This window comes from Lathyrus oleraceus, chromosome 7, assembly GCF_024323335.1.
Source record: "Lathyrus oleraceus cultivar Zhongwan6 chromosome 7, CAAS_Psat_ZW6_1.0, whole genome shotgun sequence".
In the NCBI taxonomy this organism is placed as follows: Eukaryota; Viridiplantae; Streptophyta; class Magnoliopsida; order Fabales; family Fabaceae; genus Lathyrus; species Lathyrus oleraceus.
Genome location: NC_066585.1, coordinates 46,776,272 through 46,786,703, shown reverse-complemented (window position 1 = coordinate 46,786,703; position 10,432 = coordinate 46,776,272).

Below are 10,432 nucleotides of genomic sequence, written 5' to 3'. Positions count from 1 at the left end.
ATGTCTATTCCACCACCGATTGTTTACACCCTGCCTCGTGTTGAGGACACCATCTATCATTCCGAGCCATTTGATGGTCCGGATGTTTATGAAAAGATGGATGAAATGAAAGAACAATTCCTTGAGCTACGACAAGAGTTGAAGACCTTGAGGGGAAAGGATTTGTTTGGTAAGAGTGTTACGGGACTTTGCCTGGTTCCCAATGTTAAAATCCCGATGAAGTTCAAAGTCCCTGACTTTGAAAAGTATAAAGGGAATACATGTCCACTCAGTCATCTCATCATATATTCTAGAAAAACATCAACGCAAACTGATAATGATCAGTTACTGATTCATTATTTCTAAGACAGTCTGACTGGTGCCGCTCTAATGTGGTACATGGGTTTGGATAGTGCAAGTGTTCTCACATTCAATGGTTTGGGTGAGGATTTCGTGAAGCGGTACAAGTATAATGTGGATATCATGTCGGATAGGGACCAGTTGAGGTTATTGTCTCAGAAGGATAAGGAGATGTTTAAAGAGTACGCTCAATGATGGAGAGAGCTAGCTGCTCAGATCAACCCTCCTTTGGAAGAAAATGAGATGACCAAGATTTTCCTCAAGACCCTGAGCTCATTTTATTTGAGCGAATGATTTCCAGTGCCTCCAGTGATTTTACCGAAATGGTAAACATGGGGATGAGACTAGAAGAAGGTGTCTGAGAGGGACGGTTATCTAAAGAGGAGGTTTCGTCTAGCAAGAAGTATGGCAGTGGGTTTTCCAGAAAGAAAGAAGGCAAGACTAATGCAGTATCCGTTGGGAGGTAGAGGAGGCCTCATGTTAGAAGAAGACCACAACCCCATCAACACCATCATCAAGTATCATCTGTTATTCCAGTATTTTCAAACAATCAATTAATGCCCGTTCAACAACAACGTCAATAACAACCATCGCAAAGAACAAACAACTACAACAACAACAACAATACTAACAATTATCAACCACAATAGAACTTTGAGAGGAAGAAGGTCTCTTTCGACCCTATTCCTATGAATTATGATGAATTATACCCATCATTGGTTTCTCAAGAACCTTCTACAACAAAGAAATCCTCTACAGATTCTTGAACCACTTCCATGGTGGTACAAGCCAGAGCTTCACCGTGCCTTTCACCAAGGGGCTCCCTGGCCATGATATTGAGAACTGTTACCCCATGAAGTATGAAGTCCATAAGTTGGTCAAAAGTGGGATGGTGTCCTTTGAGGACGGCGCTCCTAATGTCAAAGTTAACCCACTACCTGCTCATGGTAACCCTTATGTTAATATGGTATATGGATGTCCTGAGGAGTTCAAAGTATATGATGTTCGTTTCATTAGAAGGTCATTGGTGACAATGCACAAGGATATTTGTATGGTGAGTGATTGTGAGCATGACCATGATGGTTGTGCAATCTGCAGTGTTAATCCTCGAGGTTGTGTGGTTATGAAAAGAGACATCCAGAGGTTGATGGATGAAGGTATGATCCAGATTCTTCAGTCCCGTCATTTGGGTGACGATGTGAATGTTAGAGTTCTTGTGTTCAAAACTCCAGAAAGAGGGGTAATTCACTTTGACAGTAGCAACAGTAACAGTATCAACAAATCAGTATCGCCGTTGGTAATACGGTTAGCGGGTCCAATCTCGTATGCATTCGATAAAGCTGTCTCGTACTAGTATAATGCTAATATGTTAGAGAATGGTCAAGAGGTTCCTTTGCCTACGACCAGTTTTGTTGTGAGCATTGATGATGTTACGAAAGTGACCCGTAATGGTCGTGTTTTTGGGTCGGTGTTCCCAAAGAATGTAGAAGACGTGTCTGTCAGTAAGAAAGTTGAAGTTCCTGCAGTTGATCTGGTTAGTGCTCCAAAGTGTCAGTCTGATGAGTCCAACAGTTTGAAGCCTAGTGATGATGATGAGGTGCTCCGGTTGATTAAGAAGAGTGAATTTAATGTGGTGGAGCAGTTGCTCCAAACTCCCTCCAAAATTTCAGTGTTGTCTTTGCTTATGAACTCTGAAGCACACAGAGACGCATTGCAAAAGGTGTTGGAGCAAGCATGATGTAATGGTTGATCAGTTTGATCATATTGTGGCTAACATCACCTCCTGTAACAATTTGAGCTTTTGTGACGAAGAACTTCCTGAGGAAGGTAGAAATCATAATCTGACATTGCACATTTCAATGAACTGTAAGAAGGATGCTTTGTCGAACGTATTGGTTGATATCGGTTCTTCATTGAATGTTCTTCCCAAATAAACTCTTTCCAGATTGTCATATCAAGGAGCTCCAATGAGATATAGTGGCGTGATCGTCAAAGCATTTGACAGTTCTCGCAAAACTGTGATTGGTGAGGTGGACCTTCCTGTGAAGATAGGTCCGAGTGATTTCCAAATTACTTTCCAAGTAATGGATATCCACCCGGCCTATAGCTGCTTGTTAGGAAGGCCATGGATACATGAGGTAGGAGCCGTTACGTCAACGTTACATCAGAAGTTGAAGTTTGTCAAGAATGGAAAGCTTGTTATCGTCGGTGGGGAGAAGGCTTTGCTGGTAAGCCACCTCTCGTATTTCTCTTTTATAGAAGCTGAGGATGAGGTTGGAACTCCGTTCCAAGATCTATCTATTGCTGAGGAAAAGAGATTTGGGGCACCCATGTCCTCCTTCAAAGACGCTTAGAAGATTGTTGAAGACGGTATTTCTGATCAGTGGGGCCAGATAGTAGAGGTCACCGAGAACAAGAGTAGAGTCGGTTTGGGATTCCAACGAGGTTCATCTGAGTTTAGAGCTGAAGATCCAATTTCCATAGCGGAGGATTCATTCATGGTAATGAATAATACTTAGTGTAGCACCTCAAATTTGCACCTATCATTGTACATACATTCTCATATTAGGTCATAGCATAACATGGTCCACTGCATAACATTGCATTGTCCCATTTACCTCAAGTGCAAGATCATCAAGAAATTAGGTCAAACTGGTCAGGAGATCAGTCAACCAAGCAAGCAAGTGTGTTTCTCAAGGAGCCAAGGCCCTAGGGTTGTTCCAACATGTTCACATGACTCGGGGATCCATTTGAAGTGATTAGGTCAAAGATTGGAGGCTCAGAGGTCATCAGTCAATGCACAATCAATCAGAAACCCTAGAAAGTCAAACTTGGTCAACTATGGTTGATTTTATGGTTTTGATGGATGGATTTGGTTTGAGAGAGCTTATTCATGTCCAAATAGGCCTCATGTATCATGGCAAATAACATCATTGAAGAATTTGAAGCCAAACAGAAAATTTCCAAAAATAGAAACTGGACCTGTAATTTTAACTGCCAAAAATGGAAACTTCTTGAGCCTAAGCTTACATCATGATACAAGCTTCAAATGAATTTTTGCCCAACATGAGAGTTGAAGATCTTGTTCTCCCATTTCCAAAAAGTCCAAGAACTCTCAATTCCCATGTATGGTTGGCAAGATATGATCAATTCATTTTCAAAAATTCTTGAACTTCAAAAGGCCATATCTCTCAAAACATTTGGCCAAATTTGGTGAGGTTTTTTCCAACAAGTCATATTTAACCTCCTCTTTCCAAAAATGTAACTTTCATGTACCAAAACTCTATGGATCAAAATGGCCTTTTTTGAACTTACATGTTTAAATTTCAAGTGTGGTGCAAAATTGAATTGTTGAATTAAACATTTTCAGTCAGAGTGGCCAATTGGAATTGATTTAAAATGTCATTTGTGACTTGCTACAAGGCCCAAATTCGTACTCCTACCACCACACCTCACCATATGGACAAATTTGGCAACTTAGCAATTTGGCTCATTAAAGCAAAACATGTTTAGCATACACTAATCCAAGCTTAAACAGACAATATATACTCATTTTCTGACTATTGTGAAGCCCTAGCAGCCACACAAACACAGAAAATTCACTCACTCTCTCAAATCCATTTTTCTCACATTTTCAAAATCTGCAAAAAAACTCCAAAAGGCCACGAGCCAGCTTTGTTGTTTCATTATCCAAACAACATTGTGAACCTATTTCGACCACCATTCCACATCTGTAAGAAGCCTTTGCTCAACTGTTCTTCAAAGCATCTTCCATGGCAGAACTGGTGTCGAGCAAGAACAAGCTTCATTGAGCCAAAGCATCTTCACCATTCATCATTTGGAGCATAAGTCTACATCTGTTTGAGCTCATAACATCAAAACAACCACTGCTGCATTCCTTTCTTCAGAATCAAGTGCTTTTAGTTGCTCAGTTCCTTGTGAACTTTTGCTTTGCTTTGCTTATTAAGCAATTTGCATTGAGGTATACTTCTAATCTTCATGTAGTCTGGAAGACCTGGTGTGTTACTTGGCCAGGCAACTGTCTGAAGTCCTCCTTAAGAGGCAATGTTTGTGTATGTTTAAATCTTGTCCCTGTACATAGTCAAAGACCTCCTAAGTGAAGAGGCAATTGGCAGAACCCAAGGGATATGCAACCTATCCCCTGCTATTCTGTGTGTCATCTGCTTTGCTCACACCACTGTGTTGATGCATTGCAGATACAAACCCAAGATCTTGTACAATTGTACAGTTGAGTCAGTATCAAATGTGTAGAAGGGTTCCTACCTTCTGAACCCACACATTCTTGTCTTAAGCTCTCCCAGGCCAGGGATAAGAGCTGTGAAGTCTTATCTTCACTCACCTTTCATCTGCTTCACCTTAGCCCCTTAATGGCAAGGTTAAGAGCTAACACTACCCGGTTCCAGTGGTTTGTTTGTTGAGGTTGATGTGACCCCTCGACTAAAACCTAACCTTGATGTTTGAGCCCCTTGTTGGTGTGTTTATTTTATGCTGTATGTGCTTGTATGTGCTTGTGTGGTGTGATTGTATCCCCTAGGTTTGCTAGACTCCGCGTAGTCTCGTTTGCATGTCAATTAAGGTAGCACGGTTCCTTCGTATAGGACTTCCTTTCTTGCTTGGGCTTTCTTAAAACACAAACAAACACTATCCCCTCTTAAGGATGCGTCAACTCCTTCTACTACAGGTGAGTAAGTCTCCAAAGGTCGAGCATCCGGTAGATTGCGTAGTGACGTCGTCCACTTAAAAAACACCAACCAACAGTAATAGTTTAGCCGAACTACGGTAACTCTGATTCTCATGTCCAGATGAGATACGTAGGCACGAGATGCGATGTCTTGTCGAGTTTGACTAACAACTAACACTAATTCTTTTCTCTCGCCCTCGTTGCGATTGAGACCTCCCCTTTCTCTTGCCCTAGTTGCAATCGAGACCCTTGCTTCCTGTGCAAGTTAGTGTAGGTGTGGCTTGCTTCCTGTGCGAGTCATGTTTAGGATAGGCTTGCTTCCTGTGCAAGTTAGCTAGAAACCTTAACTTAGGGACGACTTTGCATGACAACATCTAGGCTCGAGTCGTAGTCTCCCTAGTGTTGTGTCTCCCTCTGTTATCTGGTTAGGCTAGTCCTTTTTCCCTGCGTAGGGGAACTACGTCGCCCTGATCCTCATACCAGATGAGGTACGTAGGCAGGAGATGAGCTGATCTCTCCGGGCGCTTTTTTTCCTTTTTGCGTGAGTTGTTTGACAGTTGCTAGGCTCGAGTGCCTGACTCCTTAGCAATTTGTTGTCTGTTTGTTTGGGTGTGTGCTTGACAGTTATAGGCTCGAGTCCCCGACTCCCTATTAACTTGTTATGTTGTTGTGTGCTTGGAAGCTGATGTAAGTCCATCGAGTGGCATTCGGGTTTCAGTGTTTGTGAGTGTTTTGGTTCGGATGCTGATGTAAGTCCAGTGATTGGCACTCGGGCTCCATGTTTGCCTTTGCCTGTTTTTGTTTGTGTGCGTGTCAGCCGAGCTACGAATGCTCTGATTCTTCTTCGTCCAAGGAGATACGTATGCATAGGATGCGATATCCTAGCGAGCATGTGTCGTTTCCCCAGTCCGAACTACTTCAACTCTGATGTCTATGCCTGATAGACTAAGTAGGCCCAGGATGCGGTATCCTGCCGAGTCAGTCTTGTCTGTTTTCTTGTGTCTCTTTCAGCCAGTGTTTGTTTGTTTATGAGCAGTGTTTTAGCAACCATTTTCCTTCCTTTTGTGCGTGGATCCCGTCGAGTACGACGGATGCGTAGGGGTGCTAATACCTTCCCTTCGCATAACCGACTCCCGATCCCATTCTCTTTGGTCGCGAGACCATGTTCTTTCCAGGTTTACTCTGAGCGTTTCCTTTCCCTCTTTTGGGATAAATAACGCACGGTGGCGGCTCTGTTGTTCTTGTTTTCCCGCCGGTTTTTCGCGTAATGCGACACTTAGCTGCCGTGATCGAGGGTGATGAAGATGAAGACTGCACCAATTTTGTGATGCATGGAAAAGCTTGCAACAATTGGACTGCTGTTGATGTTCCTATTATTATGCATTGTTCTAAGTAATTACTTTTATTATTTTTGAAAATAATTCTTATATGACTAATGGAGAAGTGAACATTGTTGGCATTTTCAAATTTGATCATTAACAAAATTCAATTTTATTCATCCACATCTATGATGTTTTATTTTTACTTTTTGCTTTTTCTGAAAATGGTAATCCCAAAAAACATGAATAAATAAATATTATTGTCCATCTGCATAATATTTGGTCACCAAATCACTTCTCTAAAATCAAAATATCAAATAATTATGCAGGTTGGTTTCTAAACCCATTGAATACAATGATCCTACTCCTTCGCCAAATTTTGAATTCCCTGTGTTTGAAGTCGAGGAAGGAAGTGATGAAGAAGTATCTGATGGATTGTCTCATCTACTTGAGCACGAGGAAAAAGCCATACAACCGTTCGAAGAGCGGATTGAGTTAGTCAACTTGGGTTCCGAGGATGATGTGAAGGAAGTCAAGATTGGGTCTCGACTGTGTCCAGAAGTGAAGAAGGGGTTGATTAATCTTCTCCGGGAGTATTCAAATGTGTTTTCTTGGTCCTATAAAGAAATGCTTGGTTTGGATTATGAGATTGTAGAGCATAGATTGTCGTTGAAGCCAGAATGCCCGCCAGTTAAGCAGGAATTTAGGAGGACTCATCCTGATATGGCAGTAAAGATCAAAGAAGAAGTGCAGAAGCAGATTGACGTTGGTTTCCTTGTTACTTCTGAGTATCCGTAGTGGGTGGCCAATATTGTGCCTATTCCGAAGAAAGATGGAAAAGTCTGCATGTGCCTTGATTATAGAGATTTGAATAAAGCCAGTCTGAAAGATGATTTCCCTCTACCACACATTGACATGTTGGTAGACAATACAGCTAAATTCAAAGTCTTTTTGTTTATGGATGGATTTTCCGGATATAATCAGATTAAGATGGAACCCGGGGATATGGAGAAGACCACATTCATTACACCTTGGGGAACATTCTGTTATAGAGTGATGCCTTTCGGTCTAAAGAATGCTAGTGAAACTTACCAGAGAGCAATAACTACTCTTTTTCATGATATGATGCATAAAGATATCGAAGCCTATGTTGATGATATGATTTCCAAATCCATTGATGAAGAGGAACATGTTGAGCATTTGTTGAAGCTATTCCAGCGTTTGAAGAAATACAAACTCCGCTTGAATCCCAATAAGTGTACTTTTGGTGTTCGTTCTGGTAAGTTGTTGGGCTTTATTGTTAGTGAGAAGGGTATTGAAGTTGATCCCGCCAAGGTCAAAGCAATACAAGAGATGCCTGCGCCCAAAACTGAGAAGCAAGTCAGAGGTTTTCTCGGCCGCTTGAATTATATCTCAAGATTCATTTCACACATGACTACCACATATGTGCCCATATTCAAGCTTCTTCGGAAAGATAAGTCTTATGATTGGACCGAAGACTGCCAGAAAGATTTTGATAGTATCAAAGAGTATCTGCTTGAGCCTCTGAATCTGTCTCCGCCTGTTGAAGGAAGACCGTTGATCGTGTATTTGATTGTGCTTGATGAGAGTATGGGATGTGTACTTGGTCAGCAAGATGAGATTGGAAAGAAAGAATATGCTATTTACTACCTTAGTAAGAAGTTCACCGATTCTGAGACTCGGTATTCTATGCTTAAAAAGACTTATTGCGCATTGGCTTAGGCTGCTAAGTGTCAATATATGTTGAATCATACCACTTGGTTGATATCCAAAATGGATCCAATCAAGTATATTTTTGAGAAGCCTGCTCTAATTAAGAGGATTTCCCGTTGGCAGATGTTGTTATTCGAGTATGATGTCGAATACCGATCTCAGTAAGCAATCAAAGGTAGTGTCTTGGCTGACCATTTGGCCCACCAACCAATTGAAGATTATCAGTCAGTGTAGTATGATTTTCCTGATGAAGAGATTTTGTACTTGAAAATGAAAGATTGTGATGAACCATTGCTTGAAGAAGGGTCGGAACCTGGTTCTCGTTGGGCCATGGTATTTGATGGAGTTGTTAACCAATATGGTAATGGCATTGGGGCAATAATCATTACTCCTCAAGGCACACATTTTCCATTTACAGCTAGATTGACTTTCAAGTGTACAAACAATATGGCTGAGTATGAAGCTTGCATTATGGGGCTTGAAGAGGCCATTGATCTCAGAATCAAGTATTTGGACGTCTATGGAGATTCAGCTTTGGTTGTGAATCAAATCAAAGGGGAATGGGAGACGAATCAACCCGGTTTGATACCATATAGAGATTATGCAAGGAGGATTTTAACTTTCTTTACAAAGGTTGAGTTTCATCATATCCCTCGAGATGAAAACCGGATGGCAGATGCTCTTGCAACGTTGGCTTTAATGATTATGGTAAAGTATTGGAATGAAGTTCCTAATTTGACTGTGATGCGTCTTGATGTGTTTGTTATTGAAGAAGCCAAAGATGAAAATATGTGGTATTTTGATATCAAGTGTTTCCTCCAAAGTCAGATTTACACGTCTGGGGCATCTTTGAAAGATAAGAATACTTTAAGAAGATTAGCCCGCAATTTCTGCCTGAATGGTGATGTATTGTACAAGAGAAACTTCGATATGGTTCTGCTCAGATGCATGGATAGACACGAAGCAGACCTATTGATGACTGAATTCCATGAAGGTTCCTTTGGTACTCATTCCAATGGACATGCTATGGCAAAGAAGATATTGCGAGCAAGTTACTATTGGCTGACAATGGAATCTGACTGTTGCAAGTTTGTGAAGAAATGCCACAAGTGTCAAATTTATGCAGATAAGATTCACATTCCTCCGACACTGCTGAACGTCATTTCCTCCCCGTGGCCCTTCTCCATGTGGGAAATTGATATGATTGGTATGATTGAGCCTAAAGATTTGAATGGACATCGTTTCATTTTGGTGGCTATTGACTTCTTCACAAAGTGGGTTGAAGCGGCATCGTATGCAAATGTAACCAAGCAAGTTGTTATAAGGTTTATCAAGAATCAGATTATATATCGTTATGGTGTGCCAAGTAAGATCATTACTGATAATGGATCAAACTTGAACAATAATATGGTGGAAGCTCTTTGCAAAGACTTCAAAATTTCACTTTATAATTCTTCTCCCTACAGACCTAAGATGAATGGGGATGTTGAAGCTGCAAACAAGAACATCAAGAAAATTATCCAGAAGATGGTTGTGACGTACAAGGATTGGCATGAGATGCTCCCATTTTCTTTGCATGGATATCGTACATCCATCCGGACTTCAACAAGGGCAACCCCTTTCTCACTTGTTTATGGCATGGAAGTTGTGCTCCCACAAGAGGTTGAGATCCCATCATTGTGTGAGGCTAAATGGTGTTAGACCAGGTATGACTAGCTAAATTTGATTGAAGAGAAGAGGTTCACGGCCATGTGTCATGGTCAGTTACATCAGCAAAGGATGAAGAAGGCTTTTGATAAGAAGGTCAGACCTCACGCGTTCAGAGAAGGTGACCTTGTACTCTAGAAGATTCTATCTTTCAAGCCAGATTCTAGGGGCAAATGGACTCCTAATTATTGTTAGGGACCAATTAGTACTACTTTTTATACCATTTTATTGGTCCCTTTTACCAAGTTTTGATGTAATTACACACTTTTATCTTCACTATTTTGTATAAATGCAATTAGGTTTAATTTATTTTGTTTTGAATAGTTATTTCACATTTTATGTTAGTTTTGTAGAATTGTGGATAAGCAAGACCTTGGATTGCAACAATACATTTTGGAGGAAGCTTGCCAAACAAGGAAGCTGGAGAAGCAACAGTTCGCGCTGCGAAGGCTGCGAATCCAGCAAGCTGACCAAGGGTCAAAAGTGCTGCTGTGCAGGAAAAGTTAATTGCCATTTTGATGTCTGCCTGGGAATTGCTTTTCTGCTTTAGATGACAAAGTCTAATTAGGGAAATGTCAACCTTTTTTGGTAGAGACAAAATAGTTTAACCTAGGGCATTGAAACATTATTC